The sequence below is a fragment of the Schistocerca cancellata genome, chromosome 1 (assembly GCF_023864275.1).
Source record: "Schistocerca cancellata isolate TAMUIC-IGC-003103 chromosome 1, iqSchCanc2.1, whole genome shotgun sequence".
Taxonomy (NCBI): domain Eukaryota; kingdom Metazoa; phylum Arthropoda; class Insecta; order Orthoptera; family Acrididae; genus Schistocerca; species Schistocerca cancellata.
This window is the reverse complement of record NC_064626.1, coordinates 1,222,867,693-1,222,881,829: the sequence shown is the minus strand read 5'-3', so window position 1 is coordinate 1,222,881,829 and position 14,137 is coordinate 1,222,867,693.

The following is a 14,137-nucleotide window of genomic DNA, read 5'->3' as shown; positions in this document are numbered from 1 at the left end:
AGAGTTCGTGTTTTCCGCGCGCCGTTCGAGAGTGGAACGGTAGAGAGACAGCTTGAAGGTGGTTCATTGGACCTTCTGCCCGGCACTTTATTGTGAATAGCAGAGTAATCACGTAGACGTAGATGCAGAGGTTATTAGAATTCTGAATGGAAAATTACTTATTTGTTTACGCGAGGAATTAATAAACGTACAATATGACGACGTTGACCAATTTTTGTCAGTAATTGGTTCCCTGCACTTAATTCAGGAATTTTTACCAACGCCTGTAACCATTTCACTGTACTAATTAAAACCACTCTCAACAAAATCATTGTTTTAGTGGCAATAACAGTAATAGTAAAACGAAAGACAATGGAAAGGGTCACTATGTTACTCGAAATCAGAATAGTTCAAATGGCTCTGAGCACTATGGGACTTAACATCTGAGGTCATCAGTCCCCTAGAACTTAGAACGACTTTAACCTAACTAACCTAAGGACACTATACAATAAATAAATAAATAAAATGTAATAACATATTAATTATTAATTATGTATTACAGTGATTGGTTGTAATTAATATTTGCTTATCTGGAACGTGGACGTTTAATTATTTGGTATCAGACGCTTGACAATGGCTTTTTCGTAGGTGCAATGTTATTCGTAGTTGACCGTGAAATAAGACTCAAATAATCGGACTTCGTATTTAAATCATTTCCAAAGACTGCTGCGGTAGGTGCGGACTCAAAATCTAAAACTCAATATTAGAATAATTTGCCAGTCATGTCAATTCGTCGTACAGAGGTGACTGTCTACTAAACATAAAAAAGTTTACACAGTTAGTTAAATCAGATATATTCAACGAATAAGCCTACAGTTAAATAATCAACTTACTTTCATAAATGTAAATTCTTTACAGAATCGAGTGCCTAGTAAGATTGCAACTCGCAGTGTTCTTATATAACATCAAAAATGGCGGTGTGGCAGTTAATAAAATATACGTCCTTCCAGCCTCAGCTATTCTACAAGACCTCCTCCTTCTTAATGAAACATAAGAGTGTCGTAATTGTATTTTGTTTTATCAGCGGCATAGCGCTGCAGTTCTGCGCCATAGGCTTTATTTATTTGTCAGAGATTAATTATTAAGATTTGGCGCTTCCGAGGAAACTCACGCACGGCATGCAAATGTGCCTTTATAACACCACACACATCCATGCCCGAGGCAGGATTCAAACCTGCGACAATACTGGTCACGCGGTTCCAGACTGAAGCGCCTAGAACCTCTCGGCCAAGGTGGCCGGCCAGAATAGTAAATATAACAGTCAGGATAACGATAATTAATCAGGAGATAAAAATTATAAACAGTATAATTCTAATAACAATTACGGGAGTAATGGACAGTAATAATAATGCAGAATATAGTGGTAGAAATCAGCAGAATCAGAATGGACACGATTCAAACTGTTTTAAGAGAAAACGAAATTACGAAGAGCAGTCAGGACAGCAAGGACAAGTGCAAGACAGGCGTTTTCAGTGCGGTAATGGAGAGAATGTTCAGTGGGCTGCTCTCACTAATGTTATTACAGCTAACGGGCAATTTGTACCAACACCCATAACGCCTAGACCTGAGAATATCTCTACTAACAGCAACAATGAATGGAATTGTTAGAATTCTGGGGTTCGAGTGGCGGTAATCGATGAAACGGGTAATCACCAAACGGAGGCGACAAAGTAAAACCAGCTGCTCTGAGCCTTTGCAGTGTAGCTGGCGAAGAGACGGGAGGCAGTAAAGTCTTAAAAGCGTGTGTATTGAGATACAATGATGGTACGAATGTTAGTGAACTCAGATAATCCAGGAAAATTAGATAATAATCCTATTGAAGTGGTGCAAGCCGTGGTTAAAGTTAAAATTTTAGATAAAGATAGTAGCATCGTGTTGGACACTGACGCTACTTTTGGAGTATTGGATCTCAGACTTTATAAATATCTGAATAGCAAACTCAAGTTACCAGTATTATCAGTAACCAACTGTGCTTTGTCTGGAGCATTAGGCACACACTCTGTACCCATAAAGACATAGGTACAGGTAGAAATAGCGGCGCAAGGTGAACGACTTACCCACGTGGTTGGGAATGGGATTTTATGAGTGAAGGAAACGTAACGCTGGACTCTTAAGAATCGTCAGCTGACTCGTGGGGTGATAAGTTACAATACAGCATCACCGGTCTATTGCGGTCTAACTGTGTTGGTGAGGCAGTAAATTTCCACAGGGCAGTGACTGCGTCACTGCAATTCACTTTGGAGGTGTGGCGGTGGAACTTGTGACTGCGTCACTGCAATTCACTTTGGAGGTGTGGCGGTGGAACTTGTAGTCCCGTACCACCCTCTGGCGGTCTAACTGTGTCGGTGAGGCAGTAAATTTCCACAGGGCAGTGACTGCGTCACTGCAATTCACTTTGGAGGTGTGGCGGTGGAACTTGTAGTCCCGTACCACCCTCTGACGGTGATAGTACTACATGATTCAGGCAGAAAATTTTGCCTAATATGGGCAGGTGAAGGTGCAGCTGACTCGAACTTACGGCCGTTAAAATTGCAAGGCACACAATTTGCATCTGCGAGAGAGCAAACACTACGGCCGAGTGCCAGATATTATCCGTGGTGTGGGCTCCTAGGAAGTTTAGATATTTGGTATACGCGAAAAGGGTAGTCGTATATTGTGACCACAAAACTTTGACCCTTCTTATGACATGCAAAATTCTTCATTCAGGGCTAATGAGATGGGTTTTACTATTATAGGATATCAAATAGAAAAAAATACACTCATGGAAATGGAAAAAAGAACACATTGACACCGGTGTGTCAGACCCACCATACTTGCTCCGGACACTGCGAGAGGGCTGTACAAGCAATGATCACACGCACGGCACAGCGGACACACCAGGAACCGCGGTGTTGGCCGTCGAATGGCCCTAGCTGCGCAGCATTTGTGCACCGCCGCCGTCAGTGTCAGCCAGTTTGCCGTGGCATACGGAGCTCCATCGCAGTCTTTAACACTGGTAGCATGCCGCGACAGCGTGGACGTGAACCGTATGTGCAGTTGACGGACTTTGAGCGAGGGCGTATAGTGGGCATGCAGGAGGCCGGGTGGACGTACCGCCGAATTGCTCAACACGTGGGGCGTGAGGTCTCCACAGTACATCGATGTTGTCGCCAGTGGTCGGCGAAAGGTGCACGTGCCCGTCGACCTGGGACCGGACCGCAGCGACGCACGGATGCACGCCAAGACCGTAGGATCCTACACAGTGCCGTAGGGGACCGCACCGCCACTTCCCAGAAAATTAGGGATACTGTTGCTCCTGGGGTATCGGCGAGGACCGTTCGCAACCGTCTCCATGAAGCTGGGTTACGGTCCCGCACACCGTTAGGCCGTCTTCCGCTCACGCCCCAACATCGTGCAGCCCGCCTCCAGTGGTGTCGCGACAGGCGTGAATGGAGGGACGAATGGAGACGTGTCGTCTTCAGCGATGAGAGTCGCTTCTGCCTTGGTGCCAATGATGGTCGTATGCGTGTTTGGCGCCGTGCAGGTGAGCGCCACAATCAGGACTGCATACGACCGAGGCACACAGGGCCAACACCCGGCATCATGGTGTGGGGAGCGATCTCCTACACTGGCCGTACACCACTGGTGATCGTCGAGGGGACACTGAATAGTGCACGGTACATCCAAACCGTCATCGAACCCATCGTTCTACCATTCCTAGACCGGCAAGGGAACTTGCTGTTCCAACAGGACAATGCACGTCCGCATGTATCCCGTGCCACCCAACGTGCTCTAGAAGGTGTAAGTCAACTACCCTGGCCAGCAAGATCTCCGGATCTGTCCCCCATTGAGCATGTTTGGGACTGGATGAAGCGTCGTCTCACGCGGTCTGCACGTCCAGCACGAACGCTGGTCCAACTGAGGCGCCAGGTGGAAATGGCTTGGCAAGCCGTTCCACAGGACTACATCCAGCATCTCTACGATCGTCTCCATGGGAGAATAGCAGCCTGCATTGCTGCGAAAGGTGGATAGACACTGTACTAGTGCCGACATTGTGCATGCTCTGTTGCCTGTGTCTATGTGCCTTTGGTTCTGTCAGTGTGATCATGTGATGTATCTGACCCCAGGAATGTGTCAATAAAGTTTCCCCTTCCTGGGACAATGAATTCACGGTGTTCTTATTTCAATTTCCAGGAGTGTATATTAAACTATTATAGGTAAAGACAACATTGTAGCTGACGCTTTATCTCGATTACCTCAAGGCAGTGATGATGGGGGTCAGCTAATCGAACCGAATCAGAATTTTAAAATAATGCATATACAAATCGTACCATTTAAGAAAGAGGTAGAATACTTTTCTAAGAATATGTCAAAGTTACAGCAACGAACCTCTACTGAAATAAGATTATTTGCAGTCTACGGAATAATATTTGTATTTCACATATTCTGAAGTATAAGTTATATCTAAATATACTATTTCGTAAGATTATGGATGGGATAGAAATATGGGAGTGTGTGTTCCAATGGTAATATTATCAAAGCTTGTATGGTATACCCATTGTTCGTGGGGACACTTTAGTGCTAATAAGTGTTCGGAGAAACCGAAACAATACTGTTTTGTTCTCAACATAAAGAGGAATATATTTGAAATCTTATGTAAATGTAAACTATGTCAAAACATTAAACCCATAAACTATTGTAATAAACTGTGGTTGCAGCTCATAGTACCGTCAAAATCTGTTGAACTTTTTTATGTGACGTCATAGTGCCATTTCCAACGGCGAAAGGAAGATTCAAATATATAATCGTATTTTATGATGATGTACCGACGTTTCTACGAATGTATCCTTTACTATCTACTAACAACCAATATACGTTAAGTAAACTGGTAAATGAATTATTCCAAATGTCGGCAAACCCACTGCTATATTGACCAATAAAGCTTCGTATTATTCTAGTAAAGCGATGCGCGAATTTATGGATAATTTAAATCTAAGATACATCTTCGTATCACATTACCACGTCGAGGCATCGCCTGTGGAGGGGGACTTCAATAGGTTTCTTAGAACATATGTAGAAAGTAACGGGTGTAGATGGATAGAATACATATGTATGTTTGAGAGTTTCCATAACGAAATGCCTCATTCACCGTCCCAGAGTAGTCCCGCAGAAATAATGTTCCACAAGGAAGCATCCTAGGAATGGATTAAGAACTTACCGAGAATAGCTGATCCCGTAGTGGACAGAAATGTACATATTAGTAAATCTAAGCTAGCCTTGCACAGAGCTGCTATGTTAAGGAAACGGAAGTATGATCACTAATTAAAGTTGATACGTGTAACCTGAATGGTAAAGTGATGTTACGGAAACGCACCAAGGCATCTGTGGTGAAGAAGACCAGTATAAAATGGCAATATCTATATACCAGACCGTATAAGATAATCAATATCCCATATCTGGGCAGTTATGTATTGGGCGATTTCCACAATGGGGGGCTCGCCAAAGGGTTGTTCCCTCATCAAGACCTGAAGAAATATTATGAATGAGAAGAGGACGAGGTAGAAGAATTTAGTTATTGTCTTTAGGAAAAGTTATATTTTGGATGATTTCATGTAAATGTAAAGAGACTATCTTAGTGCATGTTTTATGTATGGTTATTTGCATTGTTATTGAATATATTAAAAGCACGATGAGTACTGAGGCAGTTATTCAGTACGTAGCGCAAGGAAAATTGTCCTAAAAGTTAGAAGTCAATTATTTCCCATTTAATGGGGATTGATCCCAGTTCAATGGAACAAACTGTGTGATTCTTTTCGACAGATGATCACCGACTGTGAGTGACCTGGTATCAAGAACTGGCTTGAAGACAGAATGTTGCTAATATACTTAGTGATTTATGATGTGTGGCTGCTTGTTTAAAGATAAACGTACCCTAACTGAATCATAACGTGGGAGCCAGAAGCTTGGTCAGTCGTACCATGCGTGTTACGTGTTCAGAACTGAATAGATGACAGAATATGGGCTCGTGCCACGCAGGAATTGGTTAATTAAGTTCGTGTCACTACGCGTTGGGAACTGAAAGGACAGAATCTGAGCTTGTGCTGGGGGACGTTGATTGATCATGTAGGTAGAACTGAAAGGACGGAATCTGTTCACGAAACTAATTTCACTATTATTAAATGTAATTAATGTGAGTGCTAAAAAGGAACCCGATGATGTTACGTATTTAATATGTGACGATCTAGAAACTGTGTTAAGGTCAGTGTCGTGAGTGATGTGGTGGAAAATAACTATGATTACATTCATTTCGTGAAGCTGACGAACACTTAAGGAGATAAGTATTTTAAGTATGACTACTTATCATTCTTCTCTCTTGAAGTGACGCAAATGTTGTTACCGTATACATTAACAAATTTTGCGTCCAATATCCATACTATCCACGAGACTGAGTTGTGCGGAACCACTACCTTCGGACGTCAGCTCGATGCAACGAGCCAACGCTGCACAACCTACCTGATGGAGCGAAAATACACACCGACGCTGCCTGCAACATTTTATGGGGGCGAGATAACATGCTGAGGCTGGCACAAGTATCTACTGGTCGAGAATATGTGCCGTCGCTGCTTGAATTCTCTGATGGAACACGAACATACAGGGTGTTTCAAAAATGACCGGTATATTTGAAACGGCAATAAAAACTAAACGAGCAGCGATAGAAATACACAGTTTGTTGCAATATGCTTGGGACAACAGTACATTTTCAGGCGGACAAACTTTCGAAATTACAGTAGTTACAATTTTTCAACAACAGATGGCGCTGCAAGTGATGTGAAAGATATAGGAGACAACGCAGTCTGTGGGTGCGCCATTCTGTACGTCGTATTTCTGCTGTAAGCGTTTGCTGTTCACAACGTGCAAGTGTGCTGTGGACAACATGGTTTATTCCTTAGAACAGAGGATTTTTCTGGTGTTGGAATTCCACCGCCTAGAACACAGTGTTGTTGCAACAAGACGAAGTTTTCAACGGAGGTTTAATGTAACAAAAGGACCGAAAAGCGATACAATAAAGGATCTGTTTGAAAAATTTCAACGGACTGGGAACGTGATGGATGAACGTGCTGGAAAGGTAGGGCGACCGCGTACGGCAACCACAGAGGGCAACGCGCAGCTAGTGCAGCAGGTGATCCAACAGCAGCCTCGGGTTTCCGTTCGCCGTGTTGCAGCTGCGGTCCAAATGACGCCAACGTCCACGTATCGTCTCATGCGCCAGAGTTTACACCTCTATCCATACAAAATTCAAACGCGGCAACCCCTCAGCGCCGCTACCATTGCTGCACGAGAGACATTCGCTAACGATATAGTGCACAGGATTGATGACGGCGATATGCATGTGGGCAGCATTTGGTTTACTGACGAAGCTTATTTTTACCTGGACGGCTTCGTCAATAAACAGAACTGGCGCATATGGGGAACCGAAAAGCCCCATGTTGCAGTCCCATCGTCCCTGCATCCTCAAAAAGTACTGGTCTGGGCCGCCATTTCTTCCAAAGGAATCATTGGCCCATTTTTCAGATCCGAAACGATTACTGCATCACGCTATCTGGACATTCTTCGTGAATTTGTGGCGGTACAAACTGCCTTGGACGACACTGCGAACACCTCGTGGTTTATGCACGATGGAGCCTGGCCACATCGCACGGCCGACGTCTTTAATTTCCTGAATGAATATTTCGATGATCGTGTGATTGCTTTGAGCTATCCGAAACATACAGGAGGCGGCGTGGATTGGCCTCCCTATTCGCCAGACATGAACCCCTGTGACTTCTTTCTGTGGGGACACTTGAAAGACCAGATGTACCGCCAGAATCCAAAAACAATTGAACAGCTTAAGCAGTACATCTCATCTGCATCTGAAGCCATTCCGACAGACACGTTGTCAAAGGTTTCGGGTAATTTCATTCAGAGACTACGCCATATTATTGCTACGCATGGTTGATATGTGGAAAATATCGTACTATAGAGTTTCCCAGACCGCAGCGCCATCTGTTGTTGAAAATTGTAACTACTGTAATTTCGAAAGTTTGTCTGCCTGAAAATGTACTGTTGTCCCAAGCATATTGCAACAAACGGTGTATTTCTATCGCTGCTCCTTTAGTTTGTATTGCCGTTTCAAATATACCGGTCATTTTTGAAACACCCTGTATTAAGCCGCAGGAGAGAGGTTCAACGCGAAATGAGATTCAAGATGCTGCACCACTAACCTGTTGGGCGAAATTGCACGCACCTAGGAGCCGAAATTTTAAGAAGACTGCATAAACGACAACCTAATAATCAGATGCTGCTTTTGCCAAGATTGACGATTATGCCAAGAAAGTAACTGGGGGAAAGGGGGGGGGGAGGACAACTTCTGCAAAATAAAACCCTATGCCAGGAAGTCATGATGCGTTACAATGCAATGAAATATGAGAATATGTCAATAAGTACTTCGCTCAATCAGCAGGAAGGAATTATATGCGCCAATGATCAAGATATAACGTCTTCTGCTGATTAATCATTATAAGAAGAGACGTATCAGCAAACAGTCAATTGAACTAACGTATTCTGCAAGTCATAATACGAGGCGGGTACATGAGTTGGCAACAATATCGCCGAGGCGCTGACGTAACGAATATATAGTTGAAGTCGGCATGCAGACAATGATATCAACAACCTGTCGAGTAGCTAGATTATTGAAGAGGCAGCCCGAAAAGATGACATTCATCTCAAATAACTGCTATATTCCCCTGTGCAACTGCACGGAGTACCTCAAGAAAACTGGTTCTATTTTCCCCTGTGCAACCACATGGAGGGCCTCAGGAAAATTGGCTCTACTTTCCCCTGTGCATCCGCAAGGAGAGCATCAAGAAAAGATCGACAATGACTGATAAGCTGATATTGCCTGAAAACGCTATGAAGCTCAAGACTGAAGATTGTTCTTTTAGAAAACTTTTAAACAATTGTAAAATACTTGTAATCTAATTCCTTATTTATGACAGGCAGACTTATTCTCCGTAATATATTTATGATGAAATTAAATGACTTCAAATAAGTAAAAATCGATGATGATATTGTGTAAACATGTTATTTGTAAGAACCATTGTACAAACTAATGTAAAAAGAACAATGTAACATAACCATCAACTTTCCCCCTTTCCCTAATCACCAGTACTTCGGTGCTGCAAAAGTCACAAGCTTTAGCCTCATAGAGACATTGAAAAACCCAAATAAATAAGCACATATAAGTTCACTCCTCCTCTTAGGCGATATGAAGATCGCGATTAAACGTGAGAATGACAACACTGTACTGCAGAGTGCAAACTTTTGTCATTCTGGGGGGCTGCTATACCCGTCATTTTCAAAAAATGGTTCAAATGGCTCTGAGCACTATGCGACTTAACTGCTGAGGTCATCAGTCGCCTAGAACTTACAACTAATTAAACCTAACTAACCTAAGGACATCACACACATCCATGCCCGAGGCAGGATTCGAACCTGCGACCGTAGCGGTCGCTCTGTTCCAGACTGTAGCGCCTAGAACCGCACGGCCACTTAGGCCAGCCCCTTCCTTTTAATTAAGAACAATAGTAACGGGCTTATTATCATATAGGGGAGAGGTGATCGACAATATCTGTAACAGTTAACAGGAATGGAAAGGTCTTAATTAAAATTGTCGATATGTAACCTCAAATCAGATTAATTTCCGTAGAAAAGTAGCGCTTCAAGGATATCAAAGAGGATTACCGCTGCTATTTTTGTTTCTAAATTCTACTATATAAAGCATGTGCGTAAATTAGAGTTCCCTTGTTTTGTTTTCTGCGCTCTAAATAAATCTACGTAGCGGTGCCGTGCGATGTAGCGGGCATTTCCGTGTGATATGCTACGAAAAGAATCAGGGCATTTTTGTTACACTGCAAGAAAATTGGCTATAGTTGGTTTATATGGGAGAGACTTCTGTCGTAAGGTCACGGAGTAAGAATATCAGAGGAATTGCATGCGCCAGAAAAAGTAGCGCTAGAAGTTTAAATTCTATTATATGCCGTATAACTGATAATAAGAACTGTGGACTATACGAAGGGACGTTGAATTCAATATAAGAACGGGACTGGACCCTCAGCTTCGTGAAAATAAAAGCGTACTAAGTTTGAACGACTGTATCGAAGTATAGTAATCGACCATAGTCTTTGCTGTAGTAACTTTGAGTGACGAACTATAAAAGTCACGGTCATTGTAGTTGCCGTAATTGATGAGAGTAATTGTAGGATCAACCCTGCTTTTTCCTGTATACAAAACGCAATCTTTCATGATCATTTGATTATTATTGAATGTTGTTGATAAAAAAGTAAAGTGATTTCTATAACATCGTGTGTACAGATGAATAATGACTTATATCGAAAGACGTTACTAACTACACTCCTGGAAATGGAAAAAAGAACACATTGACACCGGTGTGTCAGACCCACCATACTTGCTCCGGACACTGCGAGAGGGCTGTACAAGCAATGATCACACGCAAGGCACAGCGGACACACCAGGAACCGCGGTGTTGGCCGTCGAATGGCGCTAGCTGCGCAGCATTTGTGCACCGCCGCCGTCAGTGTCAGCCAGTTTGCCGTGGCATAAGGAGCTCCATCGCAGTCTTTAACACTGGTAGCATGCCGCGACAGCGTGGACGTGAACCGTATGTGCAGTTGACGCCCTTTGAGCGAGGGCGTATAGTGGGCATGCGGGAGGCCGGGTGGGCGTACCGTCGAATTGCTCAACACGTGGGGCGTGAGGTCTCCACAGTACATCGATGTTGTCGCCAGTGATCGGCGGAAGGTGCACGTGCCCGTCGACCTGGGACCGGACCGCAGCGACGCACGGATGCACGCCAAGACCGTAGGATCCTACGCAGTGCCGTAGGGGACCGCACCGCCACTTCCCAGCAAATTAGGGACACTGTTGCTCCTGGGGTATCGGTGAGGACCATTCGCAACCGTCTCCATGAAGCTGGGCTACGGTACCGCACACCGTTGGGCCGTCTTCCGCTCACGCCCCAACATCGTGCAGCCCGCCTCCAGTGGTGTCGCGACAGGCGTGAATGGAGGGACGAATGGAGACGTGTCGTCTTTAGCGATGAGAGTCGCTTCTGCCTTGGTGCCAATGATGGTCGTATGCGTGTTTGGCGCCGTGCAGGTGAGCGCCACAATCAGGACTGCATACGACCGAGGCACACAGGGCCAACACCCGGCATCATGGTGTGGGGAGCGATCTCCTACACTGGCCGTACACCACTGGTGATCGTCGAGGGGACACTGAATAGTGCACGGTACATCCAAACCGTCATCGAACCCATCGTTCTACCATTCCTAGACCGGCAAGGGAACTTGCTGTTCCAACAGGACAATGCACGTCCGCATGTATCCCGTGCCACCCAACGTGCTCTAGAAGGTGTAAGTCAACTACCCTGGCCAGCAAGATCTCCGGATCTGTCCCCCATTGAGCATGTTTGGGACTGGATGAAGCGTCGTCTCACGCGTTCTGCACGTCCAGCACGAACGCTGGTCCAACTGAGGCGCCAGGTGGAAATGGCATGGCAAGCCGTTCCACAGGACTACATCCAGCATCTCTACGATCGTCTCCATGGGAGAATAGCAGCCTGCATTGCTGCGAAAGGTGGATATACACTGTACTAGTGCCGACATTGTGCATGCTCTGTTGCCTGTGTCTATGTGCCTGTGGTTCTGTCAGTGTGATCATGTGATGTATCTGATCCCAGGAATGTGTCAATAAAGTTTCCCCTTCCTGGGACAATGAATTCACGGTGTTCTTATTTCAATTTCCAGGAGTGTATATTATCTTCGGTAACGCAGCAACAAAAGAAGGGTGAACGACTGAGCAAAAATGTTAACATTACATACCACGAAAATCCGAAATTTAGTCGCCGTTAAAGTGAATATTTTTGTAGCAGCTCCATCTGAGGTACAGACGTAACTAAAATCCGTGAATATACAGTAGATAACAATATAAATATCGCACGTCAGACAAGTCACCGACAGCAGATCGACGGAGGGCGGCTACAATACTCACCACCCGAGTGAAGTACAGCTCGTTTAAAATTCATCTTCGCCAACATGGCTACTCTACAGTTGACTCTTAAGTGCCTGACAGATTACTTCTTTACTGTTCCACAAGTGAACAGCGTCTAGGAAAGAATAATATTTAAATCGTTTCGTGGAAGGTTTAGCTGGAGAGCTCTAATGACTTCCACCAAAACTCGCATATCGTATCCCTGACACACTCTACCTTCTTTCGCAATGCTACATAACGAGCTGCCCTTGTTTGAACTTTTCCTATGTTCTGCATCGGTCCTGCCTGCTGGAGATCCAGTACCACACAGAAGTACTCTAGCTGAGAACAGACAAGCTTAGTGTGTGCAGTCTCTTTAGTAGCTCTGTTGCATCTTCCAAGTGTTCTGTCCAAGTCCCACCGCCACATCTCCAACGTGTATTGCAGTGATGCAGCGTCACTTCATGTGGACAAATATACCGCTTCATAGACCGCAAAAGACCGGTGATGCGGTATTGTAACGTGTCACATATGAAAATCAAACTAATGCTTTGTTGTAACACATCACATATGGAACAAAAAGAGAAAAACCAACACACAAGGTTCCAGATATACAGCTGCATTAATTATTGTAGCTGACTTTTGTTAATTATTTTTTACTCTTATGAAAATACAACACTAAGGAGATTCTCGCAATATCCGTTAAGTGGGAATCGAAAAAAATTTACTGAATTCACTTTACTCAAATATGATTCAATATTGGGAAAACTGATTACTTTTACTGCTCCAAAGGAAGAACCGCTAATCAAGAGAATTCTCCTACACTTACATTTATTTTTACAGGGTGTTTCAAAAATGACCGGTATATTTGAAACGGCAATACAAACTAAACGAGCAGCGATAGAAATACACCGTTTGTTGCAATATGCTTGGGACAACAGTACATTTTCAGGCAGACAAACTTTCGAAATTACAGTAGTTACAATTTTCAACAACAGATGGCGCTGCAAGTGATGTGAAAGATATAGAAGACAACGCAATCTGTGGGTGCGCCATTCTGTACGTCGTCTTTCTGCTGTAAGCGTGTGCTGTTCACAATGTGCAAGTGTGCTGTAGACAACATGGTTTATTCCTTAGAACAGAGGATTTTTCTGGTGTTGGAATTCCACCGCCTAGAACACAGTGTTGTTGCAACAAGACGAAGTTTTCAATGGAGGTTTAATGTAACCAAAGGACCGAAAAGCGATACAATAAAGGATCTGTTTGAAAAATTTCAACGGACTGGGAATGTGACGGATGAACGTGCTGGAAAGGTAGGGCGACCGCGTACGGCAACCACAGAGGGCAACGCACAGCTAGTGCAGCAGGTGATCCGACAGCGGCCTCGGGTTTTACGTTCGCCGTGTTGCAGCTGCGGTCCAAATGACGCCAACATCCACGTATCGTCTCATGCGCCAGAGTTTACACCTCTATCCATACAAAATTCAAAACGTGGCAACCCCTCAGCGCCGCTACCATTGCTGCACGAGAGACATTCGCTAACGATATAGTGCACAGGATTGATGACGGCGATATGCATGTGGGCAGCATTTGGTTTACTGACGAAGCTTATTTTTACCTGGACGGCTTCGTCAATAAACAGAACTGGCGTATATGGGGAACCGAAAAGCCCCATGTTGCAGTCCCATCGTCCCTGCATCCTCAAAAAGTACTGGTCTGGGCCGCCATTTCTTCCAAAGGAATCATTGGCCCATTTTTCAGATCCGAAACGATTACTGCATCACGCTATCTGGACATTCTTCGTGAATTTGTGGCGGTACAAACTGCCTTGGACGACACTGCGAACACCTCGTGGTTTATGCACGATGGAGCCTGGCCACATCGCACGGCCGATGTCTTTAATTTCCTGAATGAATATTTCGATGATCGTGTGATTGCTTTGAGCTATCCGAAACATACAGGAGGCGGCGTGGATTGGCCTCCCTATTCGCCAGACATGAACCCCTGTGACTTCTTTCTGTGGGGACACTTG